The sequence below is a fragment of the Pinus tabuliformis genome, chromosome 3_1, assembly GCF_031772625.1.
Source record: "Pinus tabuliformis cultivar Carrire ecotype Pingquan chromosome 3_1, CPIR1, whole genome shotgun sequence".
Lineage (NCBI taxonomy): Eukaryota > Viridiplantae > Streptophyta > Pinopsida > Pinales > Pinaceae > Pinus > Pinus tabuliformis.
In genome coordinates this window covers 585,405,453-585,429,330 of record NC_142301.1, presented here as the reverse complement: position 1 = coordinate 585,429,330, position 23,878 = coordinate 585,405,453, and the positions used below count along the sequence as shown (strand labels likewise).

The following is a 23,878-nucleotide window of genomic DNA, read 5'->3' as shown; positions in this document are numbered from 1 at the left end:
AATAATAAAGAGAAGTTTTATCCAAATTTTGTGTATCTGTTCTGGATTTATTACATATTTGATATAAATTGCGAATATATTATTTATTTACTCCACGCATCTGTATGAATGATTTATATTGCTAAGTATACTTTACACATGCAAGTAAGCTAAGTTAATCAACTAACAATAGAATACTAGTAAAGGCTTGGGTAATAATAGCGTTCAACCCCCAAGTAGGGCTACGCGAAGGCATCATCTCAGGATGTGAGGTACGGGTAAGTGCACATAGCGATGCACACACAGGATCAAACCATAGACCACCTGAGATCATTAGACATCTCCAGAGTGCATAAACATGGTTCCAGCACCCTCCCATACTACTTCGGGTGAGACCTGAGTATGCGCTCCGCAGACTATTGCTGAAAGGGCTAGTAGTACCGAGACTTGTTTGGCTAAATCACCTCTGAAACTGGGTTAGGCTCCGACAAGAAAACAATGTTATGTAGGTGGCTGGGATTAAGAAGAATCTTATTTTTGTGTTCACAATTACATATCAAAATCTGAAGGTTGAATTCTTCAAAACAAATTGTATAGTGGAAGGTTTGCTAAATCACTCCAAACTTGTTGCTTCAAGAGTCAGAGTTGGAGGCCTGTACAAACTTGATGTTACCAATGAGAGTCATCAAGCACTAACTTTTACATTTATGTCATAACAAGCCTTTGACACCAAAGGTATGGTCACATCAATTATCATGATTTTTTATTGTTATATAAGGAAAAGAATGTTTGAATGACTCCCTATGTTAAAGAATGAGCATGTTGCTTGTTGTGCATTAGCAATAATTAACAAAGCCAAATTCCCCTCCAATTCTAATAGGAGAAGAGATGTATTAGAACTTGTGCATTGTGATGTTTTTGGACCAATGTAGACCAAATCCCCAGGAGGTTCCTATTATTTACTCTTGTTTATTGATGATTACACAAGGTACACTTGGGTGTACTTACTTAGGAAAAAGAGTGATGTCTTTGAGTTTTTCAAAAAATTCAAAAACATGGCAGAGAAGAAAACATGGATGTTTATAAAGATCCTTTATTTAGATCAAGGGGGAGAGTACAGGTTGGGCAACTTCACCAAGTATTGTAAGGATCATTGAATTATGCCGCGGTTCATAGTACCCTATACTCCACAACAAAATGATGTTGCAAAAAGAAAAAAATAACATTGGTGGAGTGTGCTTAGAGTATGATTAAAGGTAAGAATCTCTCCAATGTTTTTAGGGCAGCGACCATTAGTACTACTATTTATTTAAAGAACATATGTCCAACAAGGTATCTTGATCTTAAGGTCCCATTTGAAGCCTTATATGGTTTTAAACTAGCAGTTCATCCTTTGAGGCTATTTGGGTGTAAAGCATTTGCACATATTCCGAAGGAGAATATAAAGAAGCCTAATGCTAAAGATATTAAATACATTTTTATACGATACTGTTCATAATTTAAAGCATATAAAATGTTTGATCCTTGTATTCAAACATTATTTTCAAGTAGAGATGTACTTTTCCATGAGAAGGCATATGAATGCAACAAGGAGAGAAGCTATGAAAGCTAAAGATAATGAGTAACAAAAGCATGTGGAAGAATCCAGTGATATGGACACAATCAATAGTGAGAGACCACCTAGAGGTGAAGAAGTACCTTCAAAGAATAAGGGTGAAGATAGTGAAGTAAGAAGGAGATCTACTCGGCAGATTAGCCTACCTGAAAGGTATAAGGGCTATGGTCTCTTGAACATTTTTTTTAAAGTCATAGAACCAATGAGTTTTAATGATGCTAATGAAGAGAAAGAGTGGAGAAAAGTAATGGGGGAAGAATATGAATCTATAGTTAAAAATAAAACCTGGGAATTCACTGAATTGCCTATATGAAAAGAGCCCATAGGATGCAAGTGGTTATACAAACCCAAGTTTAAAGCATATGGAAGCATAGATAAATATAAAGCTAGATTGGTGGCAAGAATGTATTCACAAAAAGAGGATATTAATTGTGCTAAAAAATTTGCACTTGTAGCTAAACTAATTACTATTAGATTGTTAATTGCATTAGCTACAAAGTACCATTGGAATTTGCACCAATTAGATGTAAAATATGTTTTTTTGAATGTTGATTTAAAGGAAGAGGTTTATTTGACACAACCTAAAGGGTTTGTGAAAAAGGGGCAAGAAAATCTAGTTTGCAAATTAAAGAAATCTTTGTATGGGCTAAAGCAGGAACCTAGGTTGTTGTATGAGAAGATAGATTACTTCTTTCTTTAGTAGGGTTTTATGAGAAGTCAAAGTGATCCAAATATGTATACCAAATTTTATGCAAAGGGAAATATAGTAAGATTTCTTTGTATGTTGATGATTTTATTACCGCATGAAATTCATTTTTATTTGATTGAATTAAGGTGCAGATGTCACAAGTCTTTGAGATGAGATATCTTGGTGAGTTACATTACTATCTAGGTCATAAAGTGTGGAGAGATGTTGGTCAAACTTTTTTTTCTCAAGGTAAGTATGTCAGAGAACTGCTTAAAAAGTTTAAAACGGATTAGTGCAAAGTTGTTTTTACTCCAATGCAACATGATGTGAAACTTCAATTTGATGATGGCTCAAAAGAGGTTGATGATATAGTTTATAGACAACTAGTGGGAAGCTTGAATTATCTTACTACAAACCTAATATAGCATAGCATACTCTATTAGTGTGATAAGTCAGTTTGTGGCAGGAACTCTAAAAAGCCATTGGAGAGCAACGAAAGATGTACTCATGTATCTTAAAGGAACCTTGACTTTGGTCTTAAGTATACTAATTCATTTGTTGTTGAGCTAACAGGTTACCCTGATTAAGATTGGGTGGGTAATCTCTATGATATGAGATCTACTATAGGTTATGTATTCAATATTGGATCATGGGTTGTTTCATGGAGCAACAAGAAGTACTCTATTGTATCTTTGTCATCCAATGAGGAAAAATATAACGCTTTGTGTGAAGCTGTTTGGTTGAGGAGAGTTCTTCAACATGTTGGAGAAGAACAAAAGAAGGCCAGAATTATCAAATATGACTACCATAGCTCGATGAAGTTGGAAAACAATCCAATGTATCATGCAAAAAAAAAGCATGTTGATGCCCAGTTTCATTTTGCTAGAGAGAAAATACACTCAAGGAAAATTTTCTTCAATATTGTAATACTTGTGAAAATGTTGCTGATATTTTCACAAAGCCCATTAGGAAGATAAAATTTGAATTGTTTAGAGAGATATTAGGTGTGGAGATTAATCCTCTCCATTAAAAGGGGTCCTTTTGCATTTAGGATTTAGTTCTTATTATTCAGGAAGTTGTTTGATCTCCCTAACTAAATCTACTCCTATAAATTTATATTGTTTATCATTAATGAAAAGCCAGTGTTGTGGCAACCTCACCGAAAGACTACAAGTTTCAATCTTGTCGAACCCTTATAGTTGAGCCAATGCTAGATAATCCCTTTGAGTGTATCTGCAAAATGCAAATATTCAGCTCTATCTATAAACCACACAAAAGAAGAAAAGAACAACTAAATTTTTCTTTCACCATTTCATGCAATCTTGTCGGATGTATCTGATGATAGCCTTCCTTTAACGCTCACGTGAGCGGACATTTTAGCAGTGTTCGGTGAGTAGCAGGAGTGTTCGTTGAGCATCAGAGGATTTTTTTTTTGTAAAGGCGGCTAGTGTTCAGTGTGGGTCCGTCCAATTTTTTTCCTTTTCCCGCCGCATAATCTTTAAGAGGCCACTGTCCCGTTTTTTGAAGTAGCCTTCTTGTCAACCATGGTCTGTTTAGCCATATATTTATTTGTAACTATTATTGTTCTAGGAAAGATAAAACGTTAAAACCATAGCTATCAAATACGCCCGTATCAGAGAAACAAATACGAAAATTCGGCAATTCGTTTGGATGACATAAAATTCACCGTTTATAGTTTATTGCAGGGATTTGTTAATTTGTGTCCCGACAATAGTAAGTTCAGCGATCCCTAAGCATAGTTTATAGTTTATTGCCGGATTTGTTACGCTGCGTTCTCGAGAATAGTAAAGGCAGAAATTATTAAGCACAAAATAGATAGGTGCCGGATGGTAGGTAGGAAATGGAAAGATTATGGAATTGTGGATAGAAAATGGAAACAAATTTTGAGGAGAGAAAATTTAGCAATTTTCAATTTGAGTGTTGTCTTAAAGGGTTTAAAAATCTGAGATAATAGAAAAAAATAAAATTTTGAACAATAAATTTTATAATAATTAATTGATTTTTTAAATATAATATATTTATATTAAGAGAAATTTTATAAAAATATTTTTGAATGTTTAATTTTTAAACATATATTAATTAGGAAAGATTTTAGATCAAATTTGAAATTAGTGAAAAGTAGTTTTGAGTTCAAAATATTTAATTTTTAAATAAATATTAATCATAAAACATTTTTAGATAAGATTTGAAAGTAAGATGGGAAGTTTTGAATTTTCAAAAGAAGAGAGATTTTAGAGATAAGATAAATGTGGTTATCGTTTTGGTAAGTAAAGTGTAATTTTAAAATTATTTATATTGTTGAATTGAGGCTTCTTTGATCCATATCAAGTTTAAGAGAAATTCTTCGGCATAAATCACAAAATAAATCATTTGTCGATGAGTTCCGAACAACCAAGTGTGGTTCAGCGTCAGGACAAGTTGAAGAAACAGATCCAACTTAGCATGTTAAATAGTGTGAGCAGAGACTCCAAAGGCTATCCTGAATACCGGCTAATTTTGACTTTAGGACCAGAGTCAAGATTTAATGGAAATTAGTTAAATTATGTGAATATATAACAATATAAAATAATTTTAAAAATGTTAAAGATTAGTTAGAAAGTTATTAAAAACTATAATTTGTTATTTAAATGAGACTTAAAGTATAAATTATACATAGATATATATAAATATAAAGAAATATATACAAAGGTTAGTTAGAAAATTATTGGAATAATAAAATTGAAATATAAATAATAATAATAATAATAAAAAAATTAAATGAATAATAAATTAATTAGAATAAATAAATTAAGCGAGCAATGAAAAAAATAAAATAAATAAATAAACTCAATAATAATAATAATAATAATAAAAATGAAAATTAAATTAATAGATAAATCAAGTGAGCGATATTAATATATATCTATATATATATAGAGAGAGAGAGACAAAATGAGAGACCCTAGGAGGAAGGAGAAGACAAGGTGCCAAGGAAAAAGAGCAACAGAAAGGGTAACCAACTAAAGCAAGAAAGGGTAAGACTAAGAAGAAAGGGCCGGGATCGAGCACCTACTAATCTTCCAGCGGTCATCTCTATTGAGATTGCTCGACCTTTTTTCAATTTCAATAGCTTCCCTGAATTTAAGGTGATGGAACTGAGCAACCCTGGTAATAATTTTAATTATTTATATTAATTAAAATTATTACAAATTATTTAAATCTCAAAATAAATGGGAAGAAATTGATAAAAAGAGTATATATATTTAAATGTTTAAGATATATCCTCTCAATTTTTCTCTGAATTGAAAATTTTCCATTTAAATTTTTATTGTATCAAATTCAAATTTGAACCCTCAAACCTTTCCCTTCGAACTTGGTAACTATGGTTAAAAAGACGCTTATTTCACACTCAAACCCGTTCCGTGCATGTTTTAAAAATGGCAAGCACGTTAACAATGACGTTTATTTCACCTTCAAAACCGGTCTGTGAGGGAAATGGTAGGGTTGTTTATGAGATTCTAGTCGAGGGTCATGAACTATGAGTGTTATCAGAGAGGTAACCAGCGAACGTTGTTTTGCTTCCAGAGAGCATTTGTTGTAAGTGCATATGATAAGATTTCAACGCAGAGATTCAAGTGACTGCATTTGAAAAGACACTGGAGACTGCATTTTTTGACTGCCAGTTCCAATTCTATAAATAGGATCCCACGAGTACTGGACAATCTGGAGAGAGGTCACCTTCTCTGCTTGACAGAGTAGGTCTATTCATGGAAAAAGTTTTTTAAGATTCTACATGTGTGGTGGCCTAGTTTGTCTATTGCTTTCATGATCTTTGTTTATTAAAGTACGTGAATCAACGCTTTTTAATTCACTTTCATGATATGACAACTTTGAAAGAAAAATTCTTCCACCAGGATGCATTAAAAGCAATGTGTGTGAAATCGTAAAATATAAAGGTGCTTTCCTTTATTTAAGAAGTGCTCATATTATAAGAAACAATTTGGAGGGCAAGATTCTCTCACTGCCATGAATAAAAATCTTTGTCTATGAAATTGTAAACATCCTGCTATGATCACGCCGATCTTTGATTGTTGTTATGCACGTAATAAAAAATATATCTTCAGCTGAGACAAGATCGGTTCATTATTATAGCATTGCCAAATTGTTGTAAATTGTAGGGTCATATTGTCGGGTAAGAGCATACGATTTTTTTGTAAATTATTTTAAAAAAGTAGATGTGTTTTCTGTCGCCTATTTTTAAAAATTGGAAATGATTCGGATATAAACGTTTTTGAATGATCTTTGACTTATAAAGTGATTGCAATGGAATCTTGACTGGTTATAAATACTTTGACTCATTTAATTTTTTACATGAAAAATACTTGGTCGAAAATACACGTTTCCTCTCAAGACTTGACTTCCTGTTTCTTTGGGAAGGTTAATGTACAAGCCCGTAATCTATCCAAAAACAACATAGCATAGGAAAGAGTCACAAACATCACCGCAGTAAGATTAACATATTGCTTGATGATAATATAATTCAGAGAGGATTAAGATCGCTCAGATCGCTCATTGATTTTCTTTTAAATTGATTATGTATTAAGAAGAGCAACTTTGTGTACGTGTAAAATTATATATATATATATATATATATATATATATATATATATATATATTAATTGATATTTGAGTATTTTAATTATATATATATATATATATATATATATATATATATATATATATATATATTAATTGATATTTGAGTATTTTAATTATAATAGAAATTATATATATATATATATATTAAATATAAAATAATTATATATATATTTTTATTTTTATTTTTCTTTTCTTTTCGAAAAAATAGATATTAAATAAAAAAAAATTACCCATAAAGTAGATATGAGTTGCTTTATTTATTAGTGATATACACTAAAATGTTTTTTAAATTATTTGATTATTTTCTTTCCCAGGTTCTTTGTGAACCGATAAGCTAAGCCTAGAAAGAATTATACTTTGTAATAGATTAATGAAATTTTAGGCTCTAGGTTCTAGTAAAATTAATTTATATATATAACTTAATAAAGAGATTATTTATTTATTTAAATTTTTATATTTTTATTTATATTTTAAGAAAATATTAAGAGAAGTGTTTTAGCATAACTATAATTTTGATGACTTAACAGTTTAAAGAGTTTAAAGAGCTTGATATTGCGAGAAATATTTTGGAATTATAATGTAATTTAAGGTATTTAAAAGATATTTTATTATAATTATGGTGATTTAACCCTTTAAAGAGAGTGATATTGTGAGAAATATTTTGGAATTAGAATGTAATTTAAAGTATTTAAAAGACACTCTAAAATAAAACATTTTTTTTTATCTTCAATAATTTTAGTTTTATGATAAATTCTTGTGTCCTATAATGTTTTAGAATTTTATATGAGTGAAATTTTTATCTCAGAACCAATTTTATAAATGAGATCATAATTCTAAAGAGAAGTCACTTTGTCTGCTCTACATAGTAAGTAAGATTCTACACGTCTCTGGCCTAGTTTGTCTGTTGCTTTCATCATCTTGTTTCTAGATTATTTAAGTTACGTGAATAAAGGCTTCTCAATTCACTATCATTGTAAGAGAACGTTGAAGGCAAGATTCTTCCGCTGGGATGAATTAAAAGCAAGTGTACGAAATTGTAAAGTATAAGTTGCTTTCCTTGATTTAAAAGCTGCTCTAATTATAAGAAAAAAATTGGAGGGCAAGATTCTCTCATCGGCATGAATAAAAATCACTGTTTATGAAATTGTAAACATCCTCTTACGATTTTTCTCAGCTTGATCATGTTATTATGTTTAAGGTAAGCATAACCATATCTTCAGCTCAGGCAAGACCAGTTCATTATTATAATCTTTTCATATTGGTGTAAATTGTATGGTTATGTTGTTGGGTAAAAGGAAAACCATTTTGGAGAATTATTAAAAAACTTTAGACGTGTTTTTGGAACGATATCTTTTATAAAATTTGAAAATAATTTTTATAATTATTCTTTCATATATGTGGAAACGTGTTTGAAGAATCTTTCAGTTATGAAGTGTGATTTCCATGAGATCTTAGCTCAGTATTAAAACTTTTGTTTAACATGAGAGTTATAGATTTTAATTTTGTACATAACTTATATGAAAAATACTTGTACATATCTTTTATGAAAAGTATTTGTACATATCTTTTATGAAAAATACTTGATCGAGCCTCTCAGACGTACAGTTAAATTCTTCGGCTAATCTATGAAAAATGAATTGTTGACCTCTCTTTAAACTAGAAGGAGATTTTATGGAGGAGCCCGTATTAATTAGCATTTTCACTTAGAGGTGTAAAAGAACGTAGACAGGAGGAGTGGGATTATGAAAATAATTAAAATTAATATTTAAGTAAAATGTCATTATATGAATTTAATTTGCATTTTCAACTGTAACATTTAAACAATTTCGACTAGTTTCTTAAAACTTCATCTCTTTTCAAATTCTACATATGCTTGAAATCCATGAATATAGTACAAACTTCAAATATCTTTATTGAAGAATGCCCATGACTTCATGTAACCACGAGAGCCATGAATCCATTCCTTGGACCTAGATCCAAGAATCTTCATGCACCAGAGCTTGAATAAGTTTCAAATATAAAAAGTATGGCATCCTCTTGCCTCAAAAAGACCTAAACACTATGTATAGTTGAAATATTATTAGATACCAACATTTTCAAAGGCAACCTTTAGTAAATTTCAGAGTTTTATTGTGTAAGTAGTTCTTGTATAGGGAATGGTTTCACATTAAGATAGTCCATATCATCTTCTTTGGGTGGAAATCTTCAGAAAAGGGTCTTCCCTAAACATTATCCTCTGCAGCATAGGCAAAGTCGTGTCTTTTGAACCTGAAAGCCATGAAAATATCAAGATCTCATTAGTAAAAAAACTCAAAATTACAACCGAACCATAAAATACCCAACTCAAAGCTTAATGTTATATTCCTCAATACATCCAAACCATAAACACACCCAACTCAAAGCTTAACATTATATTCCTCTTAGTGTGAGACAGGGGACTCAAAAACTTCCCAGAAATCACTTGCGCGTTGAGGTATAGCATACTAGATCATGTCAAGAAGAAACAAAGTGTTTTGGACAATCCATGGAATTGTATTGAATGGCAAGGTGAAAAGCAAGGCCATAATTGTTTCAAAAGTTCTGCATTGAATATTTTCACTTAGAAACTAATGAAAAAAACCCCAAAATCATTAATATTATCAACAAAATACAAATTTCAAGCCTATAGAAAACAATAAACATTCTTGCCTTATATTTTCTCAAATGCCCAACTAATTTTGTGCATTTTTTGAAGATTAATGAAACGTTCAAAGCCACTAATGATGAAAATCACTAATGTTTCTAAATGATGAAAATGACTAATGTTTCTAGGTTTCTGAATATTAATGAGACTTTCCAGCGACAGATAATGAAAGACACTAGTTTTCAAAATTTCTCAATGCCCAAACAACATTTTTTCCTTTATTTGAATATTAATGGAACTTTCAAGCCCACTAGTTGTGAAACACATTCCATGAGATATTTCCTTAAGATCACAAACCAAAAATGACAACATTTGGAATGTACTATCTAGATTATTTTTAAGAAAACACTTATAAACTATCCATATACCCTTTAAAATGCCATTTTCAAAAAGATCTAGAAACATTGACTCTTAAATGTCAAAATACGTTAAACATTCATACAATAATGGCATTAGAAGTCTTGAAGAAGTGAGCTACAGTAAGATATCGTCTTCAATATGTTTCAAATTCCCACTTCATTGAAATGAACAATAATTGTCAGGATTAACCATCTCCCACCTTTAAAACACTACTACATGTAGTGGGGTTTTAAGACAATATTTAAGACAATATTTGAGTCAATTGTCTTAACTTAAGACAAAAAGAAACTTGTGTATTGTCTTAAATATTGTCTCTAAGTGGGTGTCTCAAAATATAATGTCTCAAAAATTTGTCTCTATAAAGACAATATAGAACACATATTATTATTGTCTCTATAAAGACAAGAATTATTGTCTATTAAGAGACAATTTGATTTGTCTCTCTAGAGACAATTTCATTTGTCTCTCTAGAGACAACTTCATTTGTGTCTCTTTAGAGACAATTCAATTTTTGTCTTTTTAGAGACAATAGCTAAGATTAAAAACATATTGTCTCTATAGAGACTACATGTCCATAATTCAAACTATTGTCTCTCTAGAGAAAATATAAAAAATTATTTAAAAAAAATAAATAAAATGATTTTGAATGTTCTTTCAAAGTAGTTTCACATTCAACGTTCACAAATAGTACTCGTGTATGAGAGAAACCACCACAGAAATTCATGTCTGATAGAAACCAGCACATATGGGTTATTAATATTACCTTTGTTTAGGAAGAGGGGATTCAATTCATTACTAAATTTATTCCCAAGTTTTACTACCTCAAATGGGAGTGAGAAGTTTGGATTTAAGATGCTACCTTAGCTTTGATCAGCGTTCCATCTCCCAGTTTTACTATAGTTAAAGAAGAATCTGTAGACTGTTGAATGGAAACAACTTTAGATTTAGACAATGTGAATCTTTATGCAGAAATCAATTGAGAGCCCAATTAATGAAATGGCGATACCTTTATGTGTTCGACAAACAACATACCCACAAGAATACCCAGGCGGGCTTGATAGCCACAATTATCAACTATGTAAACCAATTTCAGAGTTAAAATAAATCCTCAGACATGGCTAGAATTTTCAGAGAATGTTTTAACATGCCATAATATATTACAAGCAAAAATCATCGCAACTAGCATTTCCCCCAACAATATGCAACGAAACGCACTTGAGCATTCTTGAAATATTTGAAGAGTACAAAAAGTTCTTGTGCAAAATGTGCAAGAGTATATAACGGAAAAAACTATCTTAGCATATAAAAATAGCTCTGTAATGGAGTTGAACTAAGATAGCTTAGCCAACTTCACTGATGAAAACATCTGCACAGTACCCGAATAAAAAATAGAGAGATGCAATAATGCTATTCTAAGCCCCAAATACAAATCAGAATTAAATGTTGGAACTCAAGAGAAAACTCCAATGATACAAAACTAATTGAATCTGCCTATCCCTAAATATGCAAAAGCATCTTAACAGAGGTATTCAAAAGCATCATCATTGTCATCTGGAAGGGGTTGGGCCGTAGCTACTACAAGTTGTGCCTCGTACCTGACAACATAAAAGATTGTAAGCCAAAGTTTCAATCTTTTAGAAATGGAACAAATTATTTCAAAAAAAGATAACAAAAAATAATAAGAAAATAACATTCTACTTACTGCTGCTGGGTTGCAAGGTCTATCTGAACCTCAGGAGGAGCAAGAGCAGGTGAATCCACAGAATGAAGTTTGGATCCCTATAAAAGTAAACCATTATAGAATGGATGCAAACTTTTTAATAAGACATTCATATTAGGGAGCATCAAAAACTATATGAAAGGCTCACCCTGAGAGCTTCTGTGCCAACTACAGGAATGGCTTCTCAAACTTGTAGCTACTTTTTGCAGATATCTCATAGTACTAAAGATTCTTCTTTCTGTGAAAAGTAGCTTTCTTAGCTTTCACTTGCCTATTCTTCACATAAACCTTGTTTCCATAAAGAACAATAGGAATGTTCTCACACACCCTGAAATTCACAAAGATATTTAGCTAATTGGTTCAGGCAGTTGTGCCACCACACAATTAAGGAACCTTCATTTCTACTTAGAGATCCAACCCCTCTGCAAAAGAGATACCTACAAAGATCTCTGTGCCACGTTGGGACATTCTTGTAAGTCAATCACGCAGTAACATCAAACATGATAACTTCACATTGCCCATGAATACTGCAACAAAAAAATCCAAATTAGTAAATAAGAAGGAAACAAATAAATAGAAGTGGAAAAACATGGAACCCTCACCAATTCAATCAGGAAAATGGCAATAGAAACAGGAAAAGAAAACCAGTATTTATCAAAAAAAACAATAACACAGTCTTTCTATAAATTCAAAATTAAACTAAACTAAAATTCAAATAAATCTAAGTGGAAAAATACAGAACCCCCGCCAATTCAACGAGGAAAATGCCAGCAGAAGCAGCAAAAGAAAACTAGTAATGATCAAAACAACCAATAACACAGTCTGTCTATAAATTCAAAATTTAATTAAATTAAAATTCAAAATAAAGAGACGTAAACGAGTAAAACAGAGTGCTGATAAAAAAGAACCAAAAAAGGGCTCATAGTTGCTCCATTTTCATTGATATTGAGGTTAAAAGGTGTTGCTACTAAGCCCACACTACATACATATCAACACGGCAAAATAGAATTGATAAGTCAAAAGTTCTCTTGGGATCGATCCAAGTTTAAATCCATGTAGGACCTTTTTAAACAAAAAGTTGAAAAGGCAACCCAAAAGCTCAAATGTACAGTGCTCCAATCAATAAGTGTCAACTACACCTGCAGAGGATGACAAAAAATACTACTTTCGTAATGTCCCAAGAGACATGATTTCAAGTGAAAATCAAAATCAGTCTGGCAAAATACAGAAATGGGAAAATAATCAAACTAATTATTGATGTACCTTAACAACATTTTTTCATTAAACCTTACCTGACTGAGCTATAAAGTTAGGTCAACATTTCATCCTTGGCTTTCTCAACTTGACAAAGCACTATAGCCTGCAAATCATCAAATCATCAATTCAATTATCATGGACTGAATAAACACTGAGATTCTGTATGGTTGTATTGTGTGCTCATCCACATGGATGTCTTACTTTGGGAACATTTGTAGCAAGACTATTCAGAACAACTTCCACATAACCAAAAACTTCTTTGGCCATCATTCTAAGCTCCTCCTCCAGATCTACTGTCCTTCTTACCATGGTTTCCTGGATTATAAACAAGAAAATCAAACTGAGGTTGATTATTAAGTTGGGAAATAATTTTTCTATTCTCATCATTGTATATGGTCAAGGTCTCCTAGGCTAAAATGTGTATTGATTCTTAAATTATTTAATAGCAAACATTTTGATTATGTACATGTGCAACTTACGATGGAACTTTATGTGCGTCATTGCCTATATGCATGTGTTTCAATACAAGCTATAGTTGTTCACGATTATACTTTGGGTTACATAAAGTAGTCTTGGCCTCTGGCCAGATAAATATTGCCTACCCTCTACCTTATATCTATTTAAGTTTTAACAGTGGAAATAGTTTGTCTTGAAGATCGAAGAAAGATCAAAGGATGTTAGTGCTAGCTGAAAGCGAAGACTAGCAATCTATTTTCATTTTCTGCTAAATAGTTCTCTACCAAAGAAACCAAATTTTTTGGTTCCCTGTAATTATTCATAAGTTGAACAATTGTCCAGCAACACAATGCCTACTTATCTGCAATATAATTATCCAGTAGAAAATAATGTGACTAGCATGAATTTGAATGCAGTTTACTAATTTTTTAACCTTAAACAGGCACGTGAGTACTCGATAGTAAATCAAGACAATTCCATATAACATAATGTAATTCAGTTAATGAAGGCTTCTCACCAGATCATGCCATCATTATGTCAATGGTTATAATATATACAATGTACATTTGAGGAGGAACTTCTGTTTATGGATATATAACAATGAACTCAACTAAGCTTGCATTTCATTTGTCTCAAACAACCGATGAAAGATTTTTTGTAGTATAAAGGGTGCATCTTTATCCAATGCTTTAATTGTCTTTGTAGGTTGACATTGTAATGGGCCAAAGGTTAATGACTCTATCTTCCAGCAAGAATTGGCAAGCAAATGAATTTCACCAATGGCTCCAACATAGAACCAAATTTCAGGAATGGCAGACTAGTGCCTTTCTTGCTGGGAATATCCTAAGAATGGTCCCTTCATGTAGGGGATGTCCTAGTGACATCCAATAAGACATTCCCACAAAACTGGAGATGCATCAAATGATATTTGTGGCATTCCTTTTCTCATCCCCATTCCATAGAAAACAAGTAAAAAACATAGGAGAACAGGGATGCCTCAAATATCATTTGAGAATCAAAGTCTATAGAAGGATGTCTCTAGAGGGGCTCAGCACTCTGTTACATTGTTACATTCCAAGCATATGTAATTATTCTGCTTCAGCTTCAGAAGGCTTATTGTAGCGTAACTGCCAGGTAATTTGTCAGAATTATGCCCAAGTTTTACTACTTCAAATGGGAGTCAAAAGTTTGGATTTAAGATGCTACCTTAGCTTTGATAAGCGTTCCATCTCCCAGTTTTACTATAGTTAAAGAAGAATCTGTAGACTGTTGAATGGAAACAACTTTAGCATTGAATCTGATCGTTCTTGGAGCCAATTCTTTTGCAAGGGTATCCATAAGCATACTCCTTTGCACGCATCGAACTTCATGATTTCCGCTGATAGACAAGAAAAGTACTTAGTATTACAAAGCATGCGAAAAAAAGGATGACCAAAATAGTTAATGGGATAGAAAGTACATCATGTCATAGTGGCAATGAGGGAGTGCTGAAGCCATCTCCTAGATACAAAAATGACTAGGAATAGAAATAAAGAATACAAACAGGTATACCCTAGACAAAGAAGCAACAGGTGAAGCATTAAATCTGAAACAAAGAAGCAGAAGCTTTAATCTGAAAGAACCAACCAGACTAAAAGTGATGGATTTGAGACGAGAAGCATTGGATAAAAAATGGGCAAATCAAGAAAACATCCAATGTAAGTGAGATTTTTTTTTTTTTTAAATAGAATTTTAAGGTACCCTATAGATGCGAAATAAAAAAATACCTGATATCAATCTGGATAGACATATTTTTTCTCCTCTGTTTTATTATGCTGTTTTTGGATACCAGGTTTCATAGGTGTTGTGATTGCAAAGAATGTTAAGAATGTTGTGCCCAATAAGAATTGGCTTATATGATTTTGAATTTCTATTGGTTAAACTCAGGGTTCACACCTTTTAGGAGTCCATATTCTAGCATGGCATGGACTATCTACCATGGAAGACCCCTCTAGTGAGCCCTATAGTCATTCTAATCTTGAAAATATTCAAATGAATATGGACATTTTTCTAACTGTCCACTAGGTGCACCTATATCAACCCCCTGTAAATGGTAAAACTAAAAACCAATTACTCTAAACACAACGCTGCATGCCTTGAGATAAGTTGTGTGTTGGCTATTGTGGTCTTATTGTTTTGGCGATCAAATCCTGAATGCATGAGGGTAGAAACAATAATATAGTGAGCTTTTACAATTTCTACATCGATGTTTGCTATGGTCTTGCATGCTTTCTGAGAATTTATCAGCCAAGAGTTATGATGGTGTACTTACCATTTTCCAAAGCCAGTGTACGAGAGTTGTTTGGTAAATGCTGAAGGGAAGGAAGTCACCCGTGCCCTATAAATTGGCATACAAGAAGCTAAATTATAGTGGGAAGAGTAGCTGGAGGTAAAGTATAGAGGATTAAATTGAATGATGTAATGACAATACCCCTGTAACTGCGGATGCTTCAGGCAAAGGGACTCTGCAACACCAAGAACATCGAGAGCCCTCCATAGTAGTCTGCATACACAAATGATAGTTTGAATATATCGACTAGTCACTAAACAAAGAATGTAACTTATGAATTCATGAGGCAAGTGCTAGAATGCAAGGTTTGGAGCATACAGACAAATAAAGAGTATAATTGAGTAATTCCTAATGAACAGCTAAAGTAGCTTACTTTAAATTGTGAGTGTCCTTACAGCTTCTACTCTAAACGCAACGCTACATGCCTTGAGATAAGTTGTGTGTTTGCCATTGGGGTCTTATTGTTTTGGCGATCAAATCTTGAATGCATGAGGGCAGAAACAATAATATGGTGAGCTTTTAAAATTTCTACATCTATGTTTGCCATGGTCTTGCTTGCTTTCCGAGACATTTATCAGCCAAGAGTTATGCTGGCATACTTACCATTTCCAAAGCCAGTGTACGAGAGTTGTTTGGTAATAGTTAATGGGATAGAAAGTACATCATGTCATAGTGGCAATGAGGGAGTGTTGAAGTCATCTCCTAGATGCAGAAACAATAATACGTTGAGCTTTTACAATTTCTACATTTATGTTTGCTATGGTCTTGTATGCTTTCTGATACATTTATCAGCCAAAAGTTATGCTGGTGTACTTACCATTGTCCAAAGCCGGTGTACGAGAGCTGTTTGGAAAATGCTGAAGGGAAGGAAGTCACCTCTGCCCTGTAAATTGGCATACAAGAAGCTAAATTATAGTGGGAAGAGCAGCTGGAGGTAAAGTACAAAGGATCAAATTGAATGATGTAATGACAATACCCTTGTAACTACGTATGCTTCAGGTGAAGGGACTTTGCAACACCGAGAACATCGAGAGCCCTCCATAGTAGTCTGCATACACAAATGATAGTTTGAATATATCGACTAGTCACTAACAAAGAATGTAACTTATGAATTCATGAGGCAAGTGCTATAATACAGGGTTTGGAGCATACAGATAGATAAATAGTAAAATTGAGTAGTTCCTAATGAACAGCTAAAGTAGCTTACTTTAAATTGTGAGTCTCATTATAGCTTCTACTATAAATGCAACGATGGATGCCTTGAGATAATTTGTGTGTTGGCCATTGTGGTCTTATTGTTTTGGCGATCAAATCCTGAATGCATGAGGGCAGAAACAATAATACGGTGAGATTTTACAATTTCTACATCTATGTTTGTTATGTTCTTGCATGCTTTCCGAGACATTTATCAGCAAAGAGCTATGCTGGCGTACTTACCATTTTCCAAAGCCAGTGTACGAGAGCTATTTGGTAAATGATGAAAGGAAGGAAGTCATCTATGCCATGTAAATTGGCATACAAGAAGCTAAATTATAGTGGGAAGAGCAGCTGGAGGTAAAGTATAGAGGATCAAATTGAATGATGTAATGACAATACCCTTGTAACTACGGATAATTCAGGAAAAGGGACTCCACAACACCGAGAACATCGAGAGCCCTCCATAGTAGTCTGCATACACAAATGATAGTTTGAATATATCAACTAGTCACTAAACAAAGAATGTAACTTATGATTTCATGAGGCAAGTGTTAGAATGCAGGGTTTGGAGCATACAGATAAATAAAGAGTATAACTGAGTATTTCCTAATGAATAGCTAAAGTAGCTTACTTTAAATTGTGAGTCTCCTTATATCTTCTACTCTAAACACAACGCTGCATGCCTTGAGAAGTTAAGAGCTCATCTTGCTCAGAAACCTATCTTGAAGATGCAAACATACCATGGAGCCAATTGCCAATTTAGAGAATTGAAGACCATGTCCAAAGACCCATGTAGATATCTTCGAACACACTTGCTTGAGAAGAACTCATCTTGAAAGAAGTAGGGATTTTTTATAACACAATAAAGCTGAAGGAAAAAAAGCTACCAGATGTCTCAGGAATGATGTGGAGAGCAGAATTGGACCTCTCTTATGCAGAATCACTCCAAGATGCTTTCCACCTTGGAGATTTTGAAGGCGCATGGGAAGTAACAACTGACCACCTATCAAAATCAAACCATGCTTTAATAACAAAATAAATATAACATGTCCTCCTACTGACACAAGATGTGAATTGATACTCTGTTTCAATTTCTGAGATGAGAGAATTACTTATGAGAATATTTAAGATATCTCCGCATTCGGATTGAGGTGGAATTCATCGAATGTTTAAGTTCCCTCCCTCCCTTCAGAAAACCTAAACAAAAATCATTTATCAGTCGCCCGAAGGATAAAAACATAGACCCACAGACAAAAAAGTAAAATATTGAACAATCTACCTGGCTGTTGGGCAGGTGAAGCAGATGATAATTACTACTGAAAACACTATAAGTCCCATCCATCTATTCGATTCCATGATCTCGACATGCCCATGCCCTATCCATTTTTTTCTGCTGGAAAAATAAATAAATAAATAAACACCTGAAAAATAGAAAACCATTGGAATCAGATGTATGAAATCAATAATGTTAATGATTAACATATAGCATCACAAAATAGATACAACAATGTCAGGTTTCTTGTACAGTCCAATAATAAGGTGCTTTAGAATAACAATTTAACACCTGGTAGAGTAGATGAAATGAGAATACTATTAATAGAAATATCCGCAAACAAATTCCATGAAACATTCTTCTTTCTCATAGCATACCAAGAGCCATTCAAGGATATGCTCATGATCCCATGATGTTTATCAACTACTATGATTCCTTCTGACATACATACCCCACTCTCAATGCTTCTAATTAATGAATATGGTTGGTTAGAACTCTGTGAAACGAATCAGGACCAGTTTCTCTAATTAATTTAGATGTAAGGTATCAATCTACACATACTTGGTCATCTGGAAATAATATATTGATGTGCAAAGCAACTCACAAATCACAGCATATCTATTTCATGCCCCGCGAAAACTTGTAAACTCAACCATTGAGATAAAATAATGAAATTAAATAGCATTTTGAACTATTAAAAATAGAAGGAACGAAGGCCAAGTACTATGTAATCCACACAGTCCACCAAGTGAAAAGGCTAGCTGGCCTAGCTACTCACCAACAAAAAAAAATTAACCAACCAGCGGAAGCACAATATTTACCTGGCAAGAAGAAGCAGATCACTATCAATGTAAACCCTAAAGCTTGCACTACCTCCTTTGTTTTTCTTTGATTTGGCTGGACCGCTTGTAAAATCTGAAAGCCATCAAAATTGAATGATGGATGACATCAATTATTTCCATTAATCAAGTTGCCCTCCAATATTACATTTATGAGCAACAAAATAAATATAACAGGATCCAACGCTATTTCAAATTCCAAGATGAGAGAATTACATGACAGAAATATTTAAGATGATAGGATCTGCACATTCAGACTCCAATGGAGTGCATTGAATGTTTGACTATCCTCGCTCCCAATAACCCAAACAACAGTGATTTATTGGTCAACCGACAGGTGAAAGGCAGAAAAGCTAACCAAGTTTGGGTCTATGTCCCAGCTAGATTTGACAAGAAGACATCGAACCAGATCAAGTGTAGGTAGTTTTAATTGACAGTATTAGTATTCATATACAAATTACAATTAACAGTTTTGCAGATTTCAGAAGATCTTGGAAATTTGATGGAAATGAGATGAATTCATTCATTTCTATCAAATTTTTGAAATATCCCTACATCTAAAATAAGGTTAGGCTTCAGGTGAATAGCATCAATTCATATTTTAATCACAATTAACCAGAAGTTTGTATAGTTGATTGCAGATTCCAAAATATTCTAAAAATTTGATTTGATAGATATAGTTAAATTAACTGTGCTTAAAATCAATAACAGTAAATGTTTTCGAAATATGTACTTACTGATCGATCCATATGGAGTTAAAGATTTATAGTTGAAGCCGAAAACTTGGGTTACATTATCAAAGTTTGGATGCTGTGCAACTAATGTCCAGTCGGTGTAGTTCATTCTGTAATTGAAATTTGTCACTGTGATATTCACTCTCCAGTACTCTTTGTAATTCAACTTCACATGCCAGTGTACTCTGATCGGGCACATATGATGGGTGCACTGTAGAAGTGGTGGCTGCAAGGTGTTTGTGGCAGAATTTGTCCCCGACAACTTAAGAACTGGTGAATCGGTACTGCATCAAATTAACAGCACAGTTTAGAATCTGATGCATCTAGATTTGGTAGAAGATCAGGGTTTTTTTGCCGAATTTAATTTGATTGAAGATTTTAAGAATATTTTGAAATCTTATTAACAGTAACCTAATTACATATTTATTGGATTTTAAAATATTTTACCAATCTGCCATAAATATAGAAATGAATTCGTATTGTTGAAAATATTTTGGAATGTAATGAACCAGAAAGAAAAAAGAAGTGGCTGCTATCGGCCAAATTTTAAAATATTTCACAAATCTGCAAATTTAAAATTAATTGAATGAATTTGCAAGGGAATAAGAATCATACTCAATACAAGCAGGTTGAGTTATGTTGTTCCGGCAAGCGCAGGCACAAGTAGGGCATGGTGTTATAGTATCATTATAGAACGATGATAAGGAGACATAGCATGTTGAAATTTTCTGAGCCAGGAACTGAGAATATGTGCATGTTACAGTCCATGTCACTGCACAAGGACAGGGGAAATTCAAATACAAGACTTAGCCTGCTCAGAGTGAAACACATAACATTCACAAATATATAAATTATAAGGGATTATATAGTATATTACTCAAAAATTGAGTGGTTCTGCGGCGATCTGGACTAAAGAACAGGTTGGGTTTAACAATCTTTGCAGGGCCACAAGTATAACCCAGTCCTCAAGCCTTCAAAGTGAAATTCTTTGGCAATTTGACAGTTTTGTTAGTGGTCCCTGAATTTCCCACACTAACTTGGAAGGATGCGATGGAATTTGGAGGATCTTGAGCCCAAGATGCCAATGCTCCACCTTTGCAGCAATTAGTAAATTGATGATTGTAAGGCACACCTGGTAAGAGACCAACAATGGTGGGGTCCTTCTTGCAACAGTGTGGAACACCTACTTTCCATTTGGAGCAATCTCCTTGCTCTATTGTCTGGCAACCAACCACAGCCCAGATGACCTCCTTTTTTTCTCAATGCTAACCCAAAGTCCATCTTGGGAGGCTTGGTATATGGCGGTACTGCTGAAAATTATGCATGGTCACGACCACCTACAGAGGGAAGCTCATTAGACTCAGCAAAGAGTAAAATAAGTTCTAGCATGAAGATTTTCAGAGAATTTTTAGTAAATTGTACCAATCTTTCTAGTGAATACTTACTTAATTTCGGGGAGATAAAGCTAATTAAAAATGAGTGAAGTATTTACTCAAAATATCAAACATACCAATCAATACAACACAATTTATCATAAATTTTCATAAATATCAAAATAAACTCTACCTGACTTGAAGGTTTTCCAAATTTGTCATCATGTCAAGCTTTGAGAATTTAACTTGTTGGCTACTAGGAATGAAATTCAGAAAAGCTCAACATCTATTTCAGGAAAATGAGGAAGGGGAATTATAATTCAAGGCCTATTTGATGGAAGGGAATTACTTGCAACATATCCATCCGCAGTCCAAGACACAATATCCCATTTGATCGTTATGTTACTATTTGGATCTAGTGGATCATAAGCACCTGTAAAGAGCACAATGTAGATAAATTTTAAGTTAATATTGTATTCATATCCTTGATAAGGATGGAAAATTTTAAGAATGGAAATCGATCTTAAAACTTAAAATTTTGCCAAATTTTATGGTAAAAATAAGTTTATACTATAAATCTTGGCGTGTTATAGAAAACAAACTGCAAAATTTAAATATGTAAAATGGAAATTAGCAAGATTTAACCCGTGAACTGAAACATCACCTATAGGTGAAAATGCAATAGCCAAGATATTTAATGCCAAGAAAAACTTAGCTGGATTCCTGATCAACATATTGCAATTTTTCATGCAACGTCTTCCCTCTGAAGACTTTAACTCTCTTCTCTCCATGATGCCTTTGATATTATCAATTAATGAATCAGGCAGAAACCCTAGAGGAAGAGTTCAACAACCCCTCTGAGCAGTTGTAGCTCCACTAATGCAATGGGAATGGGAATGGAGAAAACATTAGTTTATGATGAAGAACCAATAACTGAAGTGTATAAACCTGAAGGCCTATAATGGTTGGTTGCTTCATTCTTCAAACGGAGTAGTGAAAGTGGAGATGAACAGTGCTTGCCAAAAGCCGGGGAAGAAGAATAACAACAACAACTGGAAAACCAAAGAAACTATTAAATCTAAGGCCAAGAGTGACATAAAAGAATGGGAAAAAGCAGTAAAAATATCCAAAGAAATGACTAACTCTGAGGCCAAGAGTGACATAAAAGTATTGGAAAAAGCAGTAAAAATATCTTCAAGAGTGACATAAAAGAATGGGAAAAAGCAGTAAAAACTCAATCGATATATGGAAAAAGCAGTCACACTTCAAATCAATGGTTGAAAGTGTCTCACTTGATCAAACGGAGCAGGGTAAAAGTGTTGACGACTGTTGATGCATAGGAAGGCCTATCAGCCTAATAACTGGACAAAGCATAAGAAATTGATAAATGAAAAGAGAGCAGGTAATTGGAAACATTGTAAGACATTGATCTATAAAAGTAGAGCCGAATAAAAAGTAGGTACATGAGCCAAAGGTTTACTTTTTCATTTCAATCCAGAATAATAAAAACCATTTGCAAAAATGTTATGATAGAAAAAAAAATTGAACTGAATTGGACAGAAAAAACACATCTAAGGATGGCACATGCATTTTTCAGCAGATTTGTAGCAACCTCAGCTCAACCATATATTAACAGCCAAGTTGGACACTAAATTGGTGTCTGATCCCCCCTTGTTTGTGAGACAAGGGATCTCATCCACATAGAAATTTGACTGCTAAAGTCTACCATACATGTTAGGGAACCTATCTACTTTTTGTACATTGACGAATCAACCAAGTCTATATCTGAATCTACTGAAAACTTCAAAATATGTATCGTAAAAGTAGCCTAGGGTTTATTGTCCATTATCCAAAACTTCTTCAGGATCTCAATTGTTTACTTACCCTTATTTGATGACCAACTCACCTCAACTCAGCCAAACCTCCAAGACCAAGAAATAACACATGAGGTTGATGTCCTTCATGTCAACTTCACTTGCCAGTTTCTTATTGCACCATGGGATAGAGTTTTTTAAACTAACTGTTAGGACCAGGTAATATACATACAACACAAATATAAGCATATCAAATTTATCATAATCAAACAAATAATAAAATTTAGGACTTGCAACGGTCTTAGTGATGCCCACAATATATGTTGTCTTGTGAGAGAGATTGAATGTTGCCTTGTCGAGGAGGTCGAGTGCTCTGTAGATAGTGTTCTTCCTGTTCGAATGGGTGTCTCTTCACTGGGTTTGACTTAACTTGAAGGAAGTCCTACTTAGCTTGTTTGGAGCCAAAAAATCAAATTTCAAAATTAAAAGTCTTCTATTTTGAGCTTTGAATATCATTTCAAGGACTAATCAATAATAATGACATGAAGAACATGTCTTACATTTTCACTACATATTTCAAGGGCTAAAATATAAATTATGAAGACCGACCATAGCTACAAAATTCAACAGGTAGAAGGTGTGAAATCACCTTCAGAGGGATACTAAGTCATCATCATCCTCAATCATCTCTTCATGAAGAAGGTACAATGTTAGCTTGAGAGTGCCTGTCATCTCCTAGGCATAACTAATCTCCAAGCAACGTCCTAGCCTGGATCACCAACATCAAAGCTCTTGAGGTTGAGGGAGGGTCTCATCAACTATGCCAAGTCACCTCCAAGGTCAACATCCCTCAAAAGGTGCCCAACTTCCTTTGTCAAAATTCTCTATGTCATCGTCAAAAT

At 33.4% G+C, this 23,878-nt stretch overlaps 1 pseudogene; it reads right to left on the bottom strand.

Annotated features, from left to right (window-relative positions):
• Positions 1-11,500: 11,500 nt before the first annotated feature.
• Positions 11,501-21,126, bottom strand: LOC149188364 (protein COBRA-like; annotated as a pseudogene).
• Between the last annotated feature and the right edge of the window lie 2,752 nt (positions 21,127-23,878).